The sequence below is a fragment of the Hippopotamus amphibius genome, chromosome 3 (assembly GCF_030028045.1).
Source record: "Hippopotamus amphibius kiboko isolate mHipAmp2 chromosome 3, mHipAmp2.hap2, whole genome shotgun sequence".
NCBI lineage: Eukaryota > Metazoa > Chordata > Mammalia > Artiodactyla > Hippopotamidae > Hippopotamus > Hippopotamus amphibius.
Genome location: NC_080188.1, coordinates 14,654,945 through 14,668,530, shown reverse-complemented (window position 1 = coordinate 14,668,530; position 13,586 = coordinate 14,654,945).

The following is a 13,586-nucleotide window of genomic DNA, read 5'->3' as shown; positions in this document are numbered from 1 at the left end:
AGGATAAGACACCTCTTTTATCCCTAGGGCTAATTGTGTCTTGAATATCTGAACTTCCCCCCTTCACCTTCAATAATGTTCATCATTTTTCATTATTAATATTTCTGAAGTACTGATCAGACATGGTACTATTCTATAGAAAAACTTTTATTTATTCTGAATAAAATCCATGTTCCTTGGTATTAAAAGAGATATCCTTTATAATCTGGTCCCTACCTACTTCTCCAGTCCCATCTTCCAACAGTATATTTTTTTATCAATATAGATTCTGCCTAGATTTAATATAGCCTCCATGAAGCCACTTTTATTCTCTTTCATTAGCTAAGTGTTCTCTCCTTCTCTTTTACTGAAATCTTGTTATCCTTCAAGATCTAGATTAAATTCCACTTTTTTCACAAAACAGTTTCCTCAAACACTATCAAGACACCGATTTCCTTTTTTTCTTTGAATTCCGAAGTACGTTAATGCACCACCTCTTTTAGCCTCTATTATCATCATCCTCATCGTCCCCATTGTTGTTATTTATCCATTATCCTCCCTATGATGTAAAAGTTTTCTCAGCAGGGACTACATTTAGTCACCTTTTAGTAGGTGGTTCACCTCCAAGTGCCTAACTAGAGCTTTGCGTAAAGAAAGCATTGAGTATATTTTTATTGAATGAAGGGAAATCAATTGATCCTTCATTTTCAGAAGAGTTTAGGACTTGCAGAGCTCAGAAATTAATGAAAAAAAAACTTCCCTTTATGTGGGCACTTAGATAAATAGGCGTATCTTTGCCTTGCCTTTCTCCTCTTGAGATGCATCTGTGGTCACTGGAGTTAGCAAGAGCCAAAGTAGAAGCAGCAGCAGGTTTCCAGTGTTTAACATTGCAAGCAGCAGGTACGATCTTTGGCAACCAGCAGATTCTAGTAGAACTTAGAGGGTGCTACCGTGACACTGAAATGGATTAACCATCAAAGCATCTTCCTTTTTTTTTTTTTCATTTGGCTTTTGTCAGCAATTGGCAAAGGGCCACACAGTAAGAACATACGAAAAGAAGGAAAGTAATGAGAAATAATTAGAGGTGGCTCATTGCCAACCTATGTCTGAATTTGAGGAGAGGCGAAGCTGTTGAACAATATTAGAAAAAGTAACTCCATGCCTAAAATTTAAATGAATATTGCCGAGGTGGGTCAATAAGATAGTATCGTGAAAACATAAATTCTCTCTCAATTACCTTTTACAAATGACTGGCACATATTTTCTGGAAGCCATAATACAGTGGGTTGGGAGCTGAAGAATTGACATATGGAACTGAGAACCATGAACTCACTCCTTCTTTTCCTCTGACAATTCCCTCATTAATGCACAGCCAGGAAACCTGGGAAAGGCGTGCTTTCACTGAGTTGGAGAGAGATGACAGTCCTGTCAGCTGCTGAGCTTTTGTTCCTTTGTTCAGCCATATTAAAATGATAGAAGGGAAGTGAGGATGAAGCTTCTTTTTTCCCAAGCCCAGTGGTTTAAAGGATTTATTGGACATCTGCTTACCTATTGTTGGTTTTGAAAGGTTTCTTCTCACTTTTGAAAGCAAAAACACATTAGACTATCACATCAGGTATCAAGGATATTAGATGATTAGCCAGATGCTTCTGTGGGTAAAAGATAACTGGAAATGAATGAGACATCAGGAAAAACATCAAATACTTCTTTCATAGAAGGAGGTTTTTGTTTAATAAATGGGATTTCTCAAAACACAAGTTACCCCTTCAGCCCACATCAGGCAGTCATGTTTTGGGACTTGTGTGGAAAACTCAGGTCTATTTTAGGAATTTTAAAAGTTTTAGCAAGTATGTTGAAAGAATAAAACATTAAATTAACAATAAGAGCCTCAAAACATGGCTAGATATGGTGCGATTCACTCCTATTCCATGCTTTTTAGCCTCTTGATCTGAAATAGAAGCCGTTTTAAGCAACGTCTTCAAATGTCTTTGTCTCAGCAAGGTATTTGTAATCTATGAAAATCTACCCAAGGAGTCAAAGAAGTGAAATAATTATAAGGTTTTCTTTTATTTTCCTTTTTTGCTTTTTGATGTTCACCAGTAGAAATACTAAGAAAACAAAGAGAGAAGCCTGTGTAGTGCTCTATTTATTCTTTACTCTGGGTCCCTGAGTGTGTAACCTTCATTAGAGCAACAACATATTCAAATGGTGATTTTATTCCACTGTGTCACTAGCTGGGTCATCTGCACAATGCAAGACAATTTGTAATTAGCATCTCAAATGGTCTGAGAAATGAAGGCACCAGGTAAATGAGATCAACCCCTGAGGGACCCTCTCCCCATCCTGTGAATTGCCTTCCCAAACAATGCCCAAATATTTCACTGATAAATCAAATTCATAACTTATCTCCAGTATATCAATTGTGTCATGATAGAATATGAGACCAGGTATAGCAAAAAATTCCAGCTCTAAAACCTCATTTGCATACATGCAGATGCACACACACACACACACACATACACACAAAGTCTTCAAATACCATTCAACCTTGGGATCTAGATAGGAAAATAGAAGAATACAGGTGGAAGAGATTTAAAATTATTTTTTAACTTAAGTTTTAATAGCATCATGCAATGAAGCATGGCATGCTCCCTGATGAGGATATAATTAGGGCAATAAAAAATTAAAAGATAAAAACAGCGGGTGAAAAGATGGACAAACTATGCAAGTAAAACTTTTGGCTTTTTAACTTCTGTTTCCTTTTTTCCCTAGTTAACCCACCCCACTCCAACACACACTTTTTTCTCTGAATTTCATTCTTATTGAATGGGGCCACTTCCAAGATTAACTGAATCCAGACTACCCTGGAAACCCTTGCTCATTTGCTTCTGATTATTGCACCAAATACTGGAGGAATCTTCAGTTCAAAGATTGCTTTACTTTAAAGAAAAAAAGATTGGAGGCTGGTCATGGTGCTCAGAGGTTAGAGTGAATCATGACAGAAATCAAGATCTCAATTCCTTAATAGAATTCTATATTCAAAGAAATTCCTCAGAAATTCCTCGAGATTCATTGTGAACAGACAATGAAGGCACGGAGGTTATTCATTGCACACATTATGTTCTGAGTGAACTCTTTTGAATGCCACTCTGGACCAATATATCACTTGATTATTTTGCTTTATTTGCCTATAATTCTTTTTGTTCTTCGTTATATTTGTGTGATAGACATTGTGTGAAGTCTTTTACATCCATTATCTCATTGTTTTCTACATAACAAACACGTCATAATTTTACAGGTGATGAATGCAGAAGCTGCGAAAAGCTGAAAGTCTTATCGCCAGTGAATTTAAGGTTCTTTCTTCATCACGAAAAAATTCGGAGACAAAGTGATAGGTAAGAATCAGATTTATTTAGAGAGCTACACACTCCACAGACAGAGTATGGGCATTTTGGAGGGCAAGAGACCCTGCCCCCTTCCCTCCTGTTTCATGCCCCTCTCAGAGACTTTACTCCCATATTCTTATGGGAAGCAGAGGCGTGATGGTCCATCTTTTGGAGCTACTTCAAGGCTGAGTAGGGGCATTGGCCCTGCCTGTCTGTTTTGCCAAAAGCCTTACTTCCAGTTTCAAGGTTCGTGGGATTCGCTGGCAAAATAATCACTCTAAATAAAACAAGAATTTAGAGAGTTTATTGAATTAACAGAGATTACAGTATACTAAGAAAGAATAGTAAAGATGGAGATTTATACATCACCGAATTGGGGAAGCACCTACATCCAGATCCAAGTAGCAGCAATCTGCAGTCCCAATGTTACAGCATAAGAACAAGCAACAGAGCAAGAAATAAAAGCAGACACATCACCAAATTGAGGAAACAACTACATCTAGATACAAGCAGCACTGGGAAGTCCTGCGTGACAACAATCTGGAGTCCCACTTGGGAAGGGTCCTGGGCAGTACGTCCACTCCACGGGTGAGACTTCAGGTTGAAATTCTGGGAGCTTCTGCTTATAATTCCAGGCCGCAACTTTAACATTGTTGATGGTTTCATCGTGTGAGTCACAAGATTTTCCAGACCCCAGGGGGCTGGTCAGGTCCCCAGGCCTCAAGAAATTCCAAGACCCACTCCCTTTCTTATCATAAGCACTGTTTGACTTGCTAGCAGCAGTTGTTAGATATGTAAGCAGGTGCACAGTCCAGGCAGGGTCACAGGTTGGTCAGAGGCCCACTTCTGTCTCTGAGGCCTGAACAAGACTATATTACTAACTTCCCCAACACTGTCAGGGAATAAAAATCTCTGGATGCCTGATCTAGGGGCCCCAGGCTTAGGACAGCTCCTTGTTTTAAGTCAGAATGGGCTGCAATCCTTGCATAGCGCTCATCTTGATGTGGAACTGTGCTAACTCATAGTCTTTGTATGAATTTTCTTGATGAAAAAGCACTTTTTGTAACCGCATCAGAGTACAAAAATATCTCTAAATGATGAAAAGACTTAAAGGCATAGTTAAACATCTGATTACAGTCTAACTGATAAAGAAGCTTGGTTACCGTTGTGACATATAACATTTTAAGATAATAACTAGAATTATGACTGATATTTTATCAGGACGTGTCAGAATTTTAGGAACCCCATATAATTTCTAGAGTATCTATATTAGATAACATTTTACCAGGACATGTCAGAATTTTAGGAACTCCATCTAATTTCTAGAATATCTGTATTAGGTTTACCATACAGTATAACCTAAGAATATTTATAACTCACTTGACAACACTTCACATGTAATTTAATTTGACTTAGGAAGTTTTGTCAAAAAAAAAATATCAAAAGGGTTTAAAACAGTTAGATAGGATCATAGATCACTGCAAAACAGTAGTTATTTATTTAGCCAATGGTACAATAAAAGACTTCAAAGACAAATGCAGAGCAGGTCACTTAAAAGGTAAAGAAACTTAAAACCTGTTATCAAAGGCAATTCAACATTTTAAGAAAGAAAACTTACCCTTTTAACAGAGAGAAAAGCCAAATTCAAGTTTTGCACCAGCTTATTTTTAAAATTCATTTACTAAATTGAACTTATTCTAAATTTAGTCACTCCTGACTACACACAAAACTCCTTCCTCAGGGTCCACTTTCCATAAAACTTTTTTTTTTTTATCAATTTCTGTATTCATCACTTTATTTTTCCATTTGAAACAGCCACCTGTAAGTCAGACCTACTTACTTTTACCTTAATAAAATGCAACTCCATTACTTATACCTTCTTTGCTGAAAAAACACGTCCTACTTTCCTTAAGCAAGCATGAACTGTCCTTTATATCAGCACTCCATAGGTTGGTAAACATAAATCTGAATAATAATTTCTTGAAAAGTATGCTTTCTTATAAAAAATATCTGTGTGGCACCAAACACATATATTCATAGTTCTAAAACTTTTGTTTCTCTGTAAAAGGAAGCCAATATTCAGTAATTAACATTTCAGTATCTTATTTGGAAATGACTTAGTTATTCAATAAACTTTCATCATTTAACTTAATTTAGCACAACTCTAGAATTTCAAGTTACCAGAATCTGGAGAGAATATTTTCCATATGACATGAACCTGAAATTCATTCTGGTCAGATTATATTTCTGAGTATTTATATAAGCTATAAGCGCTAATTTCCTTTAAATCAATTAAATAGATCTCTTTTATGAATTAATTTTGGCAATACCATACATCGACCATACACATAGACACATACGAACACACAAACACAGAGACCTCATAGTTCCCATTTCAAAATTTCAGCCCTGAGTCAGATACAACAACTTAAAGACTATCAGTTACAAGGAGTTAGATTCAAATTGGTCTTCTGGCAGATGGAACAAATGAGGGTCACCTATCTAGATAGTTAAAGCCTTTTTAGTAATGTTTACAGAAAAGACACTTAGGGTTTCAGGGAGATTTCCATTGCACCAAAAGCCCATATTTAATGAATTTGGAGATTAGATGTTGGAGGACTCGTTTGAGCTTCTGGTTTTATGCTGTATTGGTGCCTGGAAGGGAAGTTATTAGTTTTCTTAAAGGTGATATTTATAGGAGTGTAAAACTTTGTCTTCCCTGGGATTTCCCAATCCCAGACCTGTGGATTTATAAGTTTTTTTAATTTGGGGGGGGGTATTTTGGGTTGGATTATCCATGTCTTGTATAATACATAGTTCAGCCAAAAATATTCCTTGGCTTGGGTCTTCAGAGAGAGTAAGAGTTGCCCCCAAGGCTGAGAGAAAAATCCCATCCCAATAATGGGTTTAGACACTCAGGCATGACAAGAAATGTGTGAGTTATAAGGGTTTTTCCCCAAGTGCAAGTTAGAAGGGTAGTGAAATGTTTTAGTTTTGGATTTCCTAAGACCCCAACAACAGAGCAGATTTCAGGGGCAGGGGACCCAGAGTGAAAAGTCAGGACAGAGTAAGTGGCTCCGGTATCCACTAGAAATTGGACAAGTTTACCTGCCATGTCAGTGATCACCCTCGGTTCCTCCTGTGTGATGATGACTGTCTTCTCAGGAGTCTTGAAAGATCCTGGGTCCTGTCAATCAATTACTGCCATGACAGGAGTGGGGGAATTTCCTCACTCCCTTCCGAGCTGGTGGTATTCCCTCTTTCAGTGGCCCATTTTCTTGCAGAGTGGGCATGGCATTTTGGGTATAGGCTGGGACCTATTTCCTGAGCATTCCTTGCTCCCGTGTTCAAGACTCCCACAGCTAAAACCAGCTCCCTTCCCTGATGGAGTTCTTCTGGGAGTACTTTTGGGGTGACCAGGAGGTGGGTTAGGTCATGACAGCTTCCAAAAGCCTGGCTTGCCGTCGTTCCTTCCTTAGGTTAGACTGTTCCCTCTTTTTCTCCACAGATTGGTCTCTATTGTTAAAAACATTGAAAGCTGTCTCAATAAGGTTAAGAGGGGTTTGGGGTCCCACAGCAAGCTTCGGCCTGGAATTCTTTGGTGAACCAGCTGGGGTCCTCCGAGAATCTGCCTAAGCGGGTGGGACACTGGTTAAGGTCAGACAAGGAGAAAAGGCATGCGGACTCTGGTAATTCCCTGAGGCCCACCCACTACTTCCTGAAGGGGTCAAAGAGGCTCTGGCTGCATTTCTGGTATGGAGGGGTAAACAGGCATATAGGGTGGGGGAGAGGCTGAAGATGGTGGAAGTGTGTTGGGGTTGAGTCTTCTGTTTTAGGCTTCTATTCTTCCAGAGGTTCCACTAGAGAGGGCTTTTGTGTAGCCTGAATAGGTCCCAGCTGGCAACATTCCCTAATATAAGACTTACATAGCTCCAGTTTCTCTCAGGGTCATAAAAGCCTATGCATAAGGAACTTCTGTCCATTTCCCCTGCATCTTGCAAAAGATGTCTAACTGTAGGATGGTTATAATTGAGGCTCCCATTTTCTGGCCAGGTCTCATTTTTCTTAAGTTTATACGTTACAAAATAAAATGAGCATTTTCATTTTAAAGAGAAGACTTGTCCCAGTGACTCAAAATGCACCGGAGGGGTGAGTCCTTGAGGATGGAGGTGTTCCCCATCATTCCTTCAGGAAGAGAGTGCTCCTGTACCAGAGAGGAGCACTAGCATTAGGAAGTCCTGTGGGGGCTCTCTAAGACAGGACTGGTTCCCGGCATCCCCATCCACCTAGTCCTACCTAGTTTAATCACAATGGGGATCAGCTACTCCCCCATGTGGTGGTCCTGTTGACCCCAGCATCCTGGGGCCTGCGTCCTATTCCGGCATCCACGGTACCCGGGATAAGTGACCTTCCTGAAGCTTCCTTATAGGTTCTATAGATTAATCCCTGTGTTCAGGGATATGTTCCCCTGGAATGGACATCCTCATGGTTCTAAGACCTGTTTAAGTCCCAACCTTTTTCTCTAAAAAGGTGGTAAGTTTTGGAAAATGGGCACTGGCCATTAAGAGAGATGGTTTGCAAAAAAGACAAAAACCTCTTTTCCCTTCCCTTTTCTGGATGGCACCCTGGGGCCTCGGTGCCATCCTTCCCCCTTCCCCCGCCATGTGCTCCAGCCAGCTGGCAGTGGGGCAGAGTGCAGGGGTGAATACAGCAGTCAAGGGGGAGGCACAAGTGACTGTAGTTAGGGGGATGGTGGGCCCCCGAGACCCTGGAAGGGCATGCCCAGTCGCACAGCAAATGCAGGTCATTGCTGGGGCATATATCCCTGGGGCTCGGCCCTGTGAGCAACCCACCCAGCTCTTTTAGGGTGGGCAGGTGTGGGGGCAGGGCGGACCCTGGTGGAGGCTGGCCAAACACTAGGAGGTGGGCAGTGAACCATGGTCCCACTGTCGTGAGTCCCAACCGTGTGGTGAGGGACCATGCCCTGTCCTTACACGCAGGGGTATGTGCACAGACCGCCTACTGCAGGAGGGAGCTCCCGGAGGGATTAAGGGATTGCAGCTGCCATAACAGTGGCACAAACTCTAAGTAGGGCTGTATTTCATATTTTTACACAATTGGATCTGTTAACAGTTAATTAAACGGTGGATAAGGCAAACCCAGAGGATGAAGATCCTATGGTTTGGGTCCCTAGTTGCCTGTGAGGATGGCTGGAAACTTTCCCTGACATGCCCTGTGCATATGTAACAGTAAGAAATGGAAGACCTAGTTGCAAGATTGGAGAATATCTGGCAGATTTCTTTTTCCCCAGTTCCAGCAGAGTAAGGCACAAGATAAGAGTGAAGAGTAAGAGTGAGGTAGGGATGCAGAGTTGAGATAAGGATAGTTAAGCATAGGTGGACCAATAACAAGCCTATGGGGAGGGTTGTTATTCTCGTTGTGCGCCCACATTGTGGTGGCAATAAGTCCGAAAATGAGACAGACTATAAGAAAGAGAAGGAGAGAGAGAGAGAGATGGAGATGCCTGGAAATAAGGTGGCACCTCTCAAGCCCAAGGGAGGTGAAAAGCTGAGACTTACAGAATTCTCCTGGCTGGCTTCACCAATAATGTTGCCAGTGAATTTAAGGTTTTTTCTTGTTCATGGAAGAATTCAGAGACAAAGCGATAGATAAGAATCAGACCTATTTAGAGAGGAATACACTCCACAGAGAGAGTGTGGGCCATCTCAAAGGGTGAGAGAGAGCCTGGGAGAAATACACTCCACAGAGAGCATGTGGGCCATCTTAGAAGGCAAGAGGCAAGAGGTTCTGGGTAACATCATAGGCAAATGAGTGGGAGGTTTATTTCAATTATTTTGGGGAAGGAGCAGAGATTTCCAGGAATTGGGCCATCGCCCACTTTTTAGCCCTTTTTGGTTGGCTTCAGAACTTTCCTGGCGTTGGTGGGTTTGTCATTTAGCTTGCTAATATATTACAATGAGCGTATAATGAGGCTCAAGGTCTAGTGGAGGTTGAATCTTTTGCCATCTTGGACCTAGTTGGTTGTAACCAGTCTTTGTCATGTACTAAGACTATTATCATTCTTTTAAAGATTGTCCTCTGCCCCCTTCCCTCCTGTTTCAGTCTTAGTCAAAGTTACCTAGTTGATAAAGTTTACTTTTTTAATTGTGGTAAAAAAACATATAAAACAAAATTTACTATTTTAACCATTTTTAAGTGTACAGTTCAGTAGGGTTAAGTATATTCAAATTGTGGTGAAACAAATTTCCAAAACTTTTTCATCTTGCAGAACTGAAAGCCTATACCCAGTAAATAACTCTCCTTTTTCTCCTCTCTCCTCAGCCCCTCATAACCACCATACTACTTTCTCTTGCTACGAATTTGACCTCATATATTTATTTATTTTTTGTGACTGCTTATTTCACTTAGCATTCTCAAGATTCATCTTATGTTGTATCATGCCATAGGATTTTCTTCTTTTTTAAGGCCGAATAATATTCCACTGTATTAAAGTGGTCCAGAAGACACCACTGTGGCATAAAAATTATTTTTATCTGAAGACACTGGAGAACAGGACTTTTAAACTCCCTTATCTTTAAAAACAGAGTCTCCCCCAATAAATCAATTGTTAGAAGTCTTCTTGGGAGTTTCTCCACCAGAGAAGATTTGCTCATCACTAGAGAGAAATCAGCATCAAATCTAACCAGACATTTTTGCAAAACTATTGCATCTCCTATCTGTTCTCCTAAGGAACCATTCATCTTTCCTAAAAGTCATTTGTTTTCTCATAATTGCCTTTCTCCACCTTTTCCCCCTACTGTCTTACAATGCTATATAAGTCCCCAATTCTAACCAACATCTTGAGCCACGTCTTCTGTGAACTCCGGTATACCCGTAATGAAAACATCTGTATTTTCTCTTGCTAATCTGTCTTTTGCCAGTTTAATTTGCAGACCCTCCAAGTAAAGAATGTAAGAGGAGAGAGGAAAAGTTTTTCCTCCCCAGCAGTATGTGGATAGCAAACTTTGTTTAACCACTTATCTGTCTATGGACATTTGGGTTGGTTCCACCTCGAAGCTATTGTGAAGAGTGGTGATATAAACATGATTGTGCAAATACCTCTTCAGGACTCTGTTTTCAGTTATTTTGAATCTATATTTAGAAGTGGGATTACTGGATCATGTGGCAGTTTTTTTTAAAATTTTTTTAGGAACCCTCATACTCTTTTTCCATAGTGATTGCACCATTCTACAATCTGGCAAACAGTGAACAAGGTGTCCAATTTCTCCAAATTTTCACCAACACTTGTTATTTATTGCTTTTTTGTTTATTTTTCTTTGTTTTGATTGTAGCCATCCTAGTGGGTATGAGGTAATATTTTATTGTGGTTTTGTCTTACATTTCTCTGATGACTAGTGAAATTAAGTATTTTTCCTTATGTTTGCAGCTAATGTATTTTTAACCCTGAAGTGAATTCAGGCAGCCTTGCTCCAGAGCCTACATTTTTGGTACTAAATTGTGCTTTGCATGATTTCATTCTTTTCTATTTTTCTTGATTATTTATTTAACTAGAAAATTTTAACACATGTACTTCCTAATTTTATGTCCTATATTTTTAGGCTATGTTGATGTTTGATAATCATATTTTTAATTATGGAAACATTTTATTTTAATTGCATAACAATAGTTAAACCAATAATTTAAAACTGAGCTCTTACAGGCTATAAGGACCTAGAACATGTAATTAATTTTTTCTATACCCTTTTCTTATGCTTTCAAGGAATGTTCACTTTTAGAATAATTACCTTTTTTTAAATATAAGTTTATGCACCTATATGTTCCTTGGGGCTTGCATTTTCTCATTTCTCTTTGTGACTACTTATACTGTGAGGACCACAATTAGAAAGGATAGATGCAACTAAAATAGGGTTGGACAGAGAATGGGTTTACCAAATTAACTCAGGTTCTTTATTTCCTTTGAAGAAGAAATGCCTTGAAGCTGAATATTCATGGCCATGGGTTATACTTCAGTATGCCTGATTATTTTAGCTCTTATATATGGAGTAATATGCTGGAACTTTGGTACCTGTTTATGCCAATTCCAATTGATTTATTTTTATTGTAAATATGTGATTTAGGTAAATCTATGTAAACAGGTACAACATGAACAGGTAAAAGAAAACAATTATAATTTTAATTTAAACCTGGGCCGAATATTTTGGAAATATTTAATGTCAGTCACTAAAATAAAAATAAAATTTAAATTTAAAATATATCAAAATTGAGGAAATATAAAATGCTATTAATATTTGGAAAATATAAAAGTATTAAATATTTGGTACTAAATTGCTTTTGCTGTGTTTTTAGGTTTTCATTCCACTTCATGGGAATCCATATCCAAATTGTATATTGTGTTTTATAGGTATAGTTTATAAAAGAAAGATATCCTAGGACTTTGTGACTCAACATCAAAGGAAAACACTTGGACCCATATCAAAAGATTATCAAATGAATGTTTATGTGTTAATGAAAAGAAAATGAGGCAGATATGAATCACATTTTTTAAGTTTAATGCTTACCTGACTTTTTAATCAACTAATTAATTGTATTGCTTGCTTTGGATATAATGTCTTGTATTATAAAGGCTCTAGAACTGATAGCGCTTTTGGTTTCCTTGTACCTCTCTCTCTATTTTTGTCTCTCTCTTTCCATCTTTCTGTTTCTTTCTCTTCATCTAGTTATATAGATATAGATAGATAGATATAATATTTATACATGCATAGATGAGTCCCATATATATGAAAATATACTCAGCTCTTCCATGCTATCAGAAGTTGTTTAAGTATTTTGCTTAGGAGAAATTGCATAAGTGACTATTATTTCCTATTATAATTGATGTATAAACTATAAAGTTTCTATTAATGCAAAATTAAATTCAAGAATCAAGCAGGCACTAGCAATAATGTACTCAAAATTATATACTGTAGATGAGCCAATCCTGCTATTCTATTAATTAGTTGTAAAATTATCTGGAACAACTTGGAGCTTGGTAGAAGTTATAACACTAGCAAAGATCAATTGACTTGGTTTTATAGTGAATATTGGTGACCATTTTTCAGAAATGCTATTTTTTCTGCAGATAAACATACATGCCTCAGTTTCCTCATTCATAAAATGGCATAGTCACACTTCATAGGGCTACTTTGAAGATTAAATTAATTTACACAAAGGACTTAGAATAGACATTGGTACATAGTAAGCACTATATGTGCTAGATTTATTATTATTATTATTACTATTGTTTTAATGCAAGAGTATGGTACACAACATCTACCTGAGAATTTTTCCAGAGAAAAATTTTGATTGAAATGTTTGATCTCCTATGCTTTCAAATATAGGGAATTCGAGATCCAACCTCAAGGGTCTATACATCTAGCAAAAAGGCTGTGTAGAAATGTACATTTTTATAGAGAACCAAGGCATGTTAAAGAAAGTCCCATTTGTATTTGTGGTTTGTCTTCTTTTTGTTGTTGTTGTTTTTGTTTTTGTTTTTAAATTTTATTTATTTATTTATTATTTTTGGGGGGGTACACCAAGTTCAATCATCTGTTTTTATACACATATCCCTGTATTCCCTCCCTCCCTTGACTCCCCCCACCCTCCCTCGAGTCCCCCCCATTCTCCCCATCCCAGTCTTCTTTAAAGTTTAGGCAGACCTCATTTTTATTCCTCTTACTATGTAAGGTTGAGTAAGACATAAGATTTTATAATATTCCTCCTGGGATTAAAAAAAATGCTTTTTGAAGTGTCTTTTGTAACACTTCAAAAGATTGAAAGGCATATTAATCAAAATGCCAGGAACAGCTAAATTTCTGTGAACCCCTTGTCTGTGTTTATGGTAGAAACATCAGAATTGTGCTGCTTTGCTTCCAATCAGTTCCTTCTGCTTTGGTTCTGAGTTGGATCTGAATTAATGTTTATAAAATATTCTACCAAGTTAGCCCTGTTGATATTATCTACATAATTTTCCTCTATATACTCCTGTGTAATTGTTACTCTACCCTGGGAATTTCTCTTCTAGTGTTTCTCTCTCCAACAAAGCTATACTTTCCCAGTAACAAAGCTCTGGGGATTCCACAGTGCTATTGCACATATCTCCTTGTCTCCATCTTTGTTCATTATTGATATGTCTGTACCAAATTACCTGCCAAAATTCAGGCA